Genomic DNA, 4,896 nt, shown 5'->3' on the forward strand with positions numbered 1-4,896 from the left:
TTTTACCTTTTGCATATGGACATTGATAGCTAAATTTATTGCATTTCCCTTATTTTTGGAAGACAATAAGATTGTAGTTTAGTCTTTGATATTTAATGGAGTTATTTTGTTCAATTATATGAAATATGTTTTTAGTGGGTGGTGTTGATTAAGAGAGATTGCAATTTGCACATGAAGATGGCCGATGGTATTCTGATCTAGTTACTCGTATTGTTATTGAATTATTGTGATGTTAGGTTTTCATTATAATGATAGTAAGGAAGAAGATGAAGATCACGATTTAGAATAAAGAGTCTAGGTGCATATAGCTTTTTAGGACTTCCATTACTTCTCTAATATTAAGAAGTAAGATTAATGATAAAAGCAATAAGAATAAAATTGCAACAAAAAAAGAAAATAAAAACAATAGATTTCAAAAATAAATTTGATAAAAAGAAAGTTAATAAGAAAAAAAGTCTCAATTGTTGTTTCATGATTTATTCTCCTTGAACACCATTTTTCTCATTCCTGTTTTCTTCATTCTCTCTATATTTTCTCTATTTTCTTTTTGTTCCTTTGTTTTCTTTTGCCCTTTCCACAAATTAATAAATGATTAGTTGCAATTATAGTAAACTCAAATAGCAAGAGATTAGAAAATAAATGATCAAGGAACCATTTGACACTCACAATTTGATTCTGATTATAGAAAAGCAAGTGATAATACCACAATTTGTACAGCTCCAATTTTATTTTCATAGCAATTTAGGTTACAATGCCTATATTGCCCTCATAAAAGTAAACATCAACTTAAGGGATTGATTGTTTCTCTTTCCTTTCCTTTCTTGTCGATGAAAACAACAATTCTTCTCGACATTTTCTTTTATTCCTTCACAACCGATTTATCTTCTTTCACATACCCATCACCACCACATCAATTTCCCTTCTCTCATACTACCTCCGCTTTTCTTTCTTTTGAACTTTATGCTCCTAGCCAAATCTTCATGGCTCCGTTTGAATTAGTTATTTTTGAAGGTGTTTTTGAAATATTTTACTATGGTAATGTATGTGAAAAGCTTTTACTATAGATATTTTTAATGGTGTTTTTAGGGTGTTTTTGAAATTTTTTTTTTGGATATTTTTAAGATTTAAAATTTTAATGAGATATTTTTAAAATTGCATAAAACCTTACCACCACCCCTTCCCTCCTCCCTCCTCTTCCCTCTTTCTCTCCCATATTTTTTGGGATATTTGGGATGTATTTTGGGGTATTTTTATAATTAAAAATATGTTTGGATACTTTTTAAAAAATTTACACCACTCACCACCACTATCCATCTCTACCACTGCCTCCCTCCTCCTCCTCCCTCTTCTTTCTCTCCCCTTCTTCCCTTTTCCCTCTCTTTCTCCTTTCTCCCCTCCCCCTTCTATTCTTCCCTTCTTCTTCCTTCCTCTCTTTTTCCTTCCCCTTCTCCCGTCCCTACTAGACTCACCTGGAGATTGTTGGCGCGACCTTCTAGGTCATGACCAGAAAGGTCACGCCAATAGTAGCGCTACCTTTTTGGTCGCGATCAGATCTGGTTGCGACCAGAAACTCATGACTAGTGCAACCAAAAGGTCACAGCTAGAGCTGCTATTGGTTCTTGGAAGACGAGAGGAGAGGGAGGAGGAGGAAGGAGAAGGAGGAAGGAGAAGGAGGAAGGAGAAGGAGGAGGAGGAGAAGGAGAAGAGTAGGGAAGAAAGGAGAAAAAGGAAGGGGGATGAGAGAGGAGGGGAGGAACAACGGTGGAGGTAATAGTGATGGTGAAGGAGAGAGAAGGGAGTGGTAGATGGTGGTGGTGGGTGGTAGTGATCGGAGGAAGAAGAAAAGGTGATAGGATTTATTTGTTGTAAGTTGTATTTGAAATATAATGAGTGTTTTTTGGTGGTATTTTTGGAGTGTGTTATTGTAGATTTGTAGATAAAAAATAAGTATTTCAAAAACTCTCAAATATTTTTCCAATTTATGTTTCTAGGAATAAAAATTCTTGCAAGTTCATAGTAAATTTCTTTGATCAAATTAGAGTGATGCCATGGGCTTTTACATTCTTTTGTGTTTTAGCTTGGGATGAAATTTTATGAATACAACTGATAGCAAACAACTCGATTCCCTATGCACTTTGTTGGAAAGAATGTCTTGCTTAAGTTTTCTTCAGGAATCAGGCCCTTTTATTTGATTGCAAAGTCAAAGGTCTTGAAAGTTAAATCTCCTAATATCTTTGTCCTGCTAGAAATTTCTTTTGTATATGTGTCAAAAAAAAAAAAAACTTAGACGTGTTCCCTTTCATTGAAACTATGGTTTAGGGAGAATGGTATATGAGACTTATTCATGGGCAGAGGAGAAGGGATAGAGGCATCAGCGTATTGCAAGGTAGGAACTAGAATATGAGAAAAAGGGCAAAAAGAAAGAGAAATAAAAAGGCATGAATGGCGGGAATGTGCCTATAGTGTGGTTGGTAGGGTACATGCAATTTGTGAGCTTTGTATTGACTTTGATAGGATATTATGAGTATTAAAGATAATATTGCTATGAAAATAAAATTGGAGATGTGGCATTATCAATTGCCTAATACAAATAACAGGATCTTGTTCCTTTTTTAATAGATATTAATAGTTGAATATATAGTTTTTTTTTTAGAGGTTTGTACTTTGGACTTAATGTCTAATAGAGTTCTTTTGTTAGATAAAACAGGGTTTGGAAATAAAGTCATTAGCCTTTTTTTACTCGTTCATTCTAGGTATAAATTTTTGGTAATCGGACTAAATTAAAAGAGAATCACAAAAGGAATATTGATGACAACCAGATTTTAGTTGTCATTATTTGCTATTATGGTACTAGAGTGTTAACGGAGAAATCAAAGAGATCTGGCTAAGGTTTTAGGTAAATGGTATTTTGAAATTTTTAATACATTTTATCAACATTAATTGGTGATAAGAAATCAATTTTAGTAGCTAAGAATAAAGGTCTCTTTATTATAGATTTGTGCATTTGAAAACAAATTTTGCTATTTGATTAAATCTCAAGGTCGTACTTATAGTTTGGCTAAATTTGAGAGGAGGTAAATAATTAACCGCTCTTTTGAACGTCAAATAACAATAATACTAATTTACATCTATAGGTTGGAAAGAGATAGTGGACTTAACGGGACCATGGCCCGCAAAAACCAGAAGGAGAGAGCTTTTCTTAAGATTTGAAAAGTATACTATTGCACACAAATTTAACTTGTAAGCTATAGCTACTCAATGGGAATTAATGTGCAAAAGCTGTGGCATTCATGGGGATTTAATGTGCAAAAGGTGTGGAATTCAACATTAATGTGCAAAAGTTTTGGTATGGCATAGAATAGAGTATGTAGATTAGGGCATTCGTTTCTTGACCTATAGTTGAGGAAGTATCCAAGTGATATCCTGGTGCTTTGGTTGGATACTGTGATTAAGGAAAGAATTTAAGATATGGCTCTGTTTGGATTAGTTATTTTTCCCATAAACTGTTTTTATTTGTGGAATCTCCAGTTATAAATACAAAAAATAACTTTTAGAATACACAATTTCAAATACAACTTACAAAAAAAGTAAAAGATAAAAATAAATCCTACCACTTTTGGTTCTTTCACCTATCACACGGCACCGCCGCTACCCCTTCCCTCCTCTCTCCTCCATTCTTGCCATCCTCCTCCGTTGCCAGTACCTTCTCCTTCTTTCTCCTTCCTCTCCCTCCTCTCCTATCCCTCCTATATCATTTCTCTTCTCGCTTCCATTCTTTTCCCTTTTTCTACTATTATTTTCCCTTCTCTTCCCTTGTCGATCCCTTCTCCCTTTTTCCCCTTCCCTTCTCCCATTTTCCTATTTTGGTCATGACTAGAAAGAGAAGAAGAGGGGAAGAGGATGGTGGGAAAAGAGAATAAAAGGGGAAGAGGAAAGAGATGGTAGTGGCGGAAGAGAGTAACGATGGTAGAGAAGGAAGGAGAGAAGGGTGGAGGTTATTTTAAATAAATTTACAAAAATATACAAAAAATTTAAAATTTTAAAATATTCCAAAATATATTCTTAAAAACATAGAATCCAAATGAACCATTTACCGTAAAAGTTTTTCATATATACCGTTACAGTAAAATTTTTGAAAGGTACCACCAAAAACACAATGCGAAATCAGATTTTAATGTAAAATAGTTTTTGAAAAATACTTTCCCAATTTTTGAATGTTTGTTTGCATTAGAATTTAAGCGAGCATTTTCTAATGAAAAACTTTTTTTATACCATTTGCTATAGAACAACTTTAGCAAAAATGGTTTTCATATGGTTGTATTGGCTATTGGCCACATCAAAACTCTTTTAAAAACAAAACTTTTTCAACTATGCTTTATTCTCTAAGTCTTTGATCGTCCAATTATTTGGTAAGTGACTCGTTATTGGCTATTCCATTCTCAGAGGCACAATAGTGACTTTACCTCTTTTCAGTTGAGTACAGTGAGTTCAAATTTTTCGATATAGCATTGTTATTTTTTCTTTCATTCACATTGACACACACAATCTGGAGACATGTCTCACCAGAAAAGGTAAAACATTCGAAGATATCAAAGCTTTAGATCCAGAAAGCAAGTCTTCCCTAGAGATTACCTAGGAAAGAAGAGGCAAAAAACATGAAAAGAAGAAAAGTTGTCTACAATTCAATTAGCTATAAACAACTATCTACAAGGAAGAATTTGATATTTTCAAATATGACCATTTTTTTTTGTGTACAATTGTTTGAAGGGGTGACAAGAATTTGTAGTCTTTAATTGAACTTTCACAACAGAAATACCATATTGAGGTTGTCTCTAGTTATGGTGTGTTAGGGAGTGGAGAATTGTAAAGGAACTCTATACTCTTAATGCTTTATTA

This window comes from Coffea arabica, chromosome 11c (genome assembly GCF_036785885.1).
Source record: "Coffea arabica cultivar ET-39 chromosome 11c, Coffea Arabica ET-39 HiFi, whole genome shotgun sequence".
Classification (NCBI taxonomy): Eukaryota; Viridiplantae; Streptophyta; class Magnoliopsida; order Gentianales; family Rubiaceae; genus Coffea; species Coffea arabica.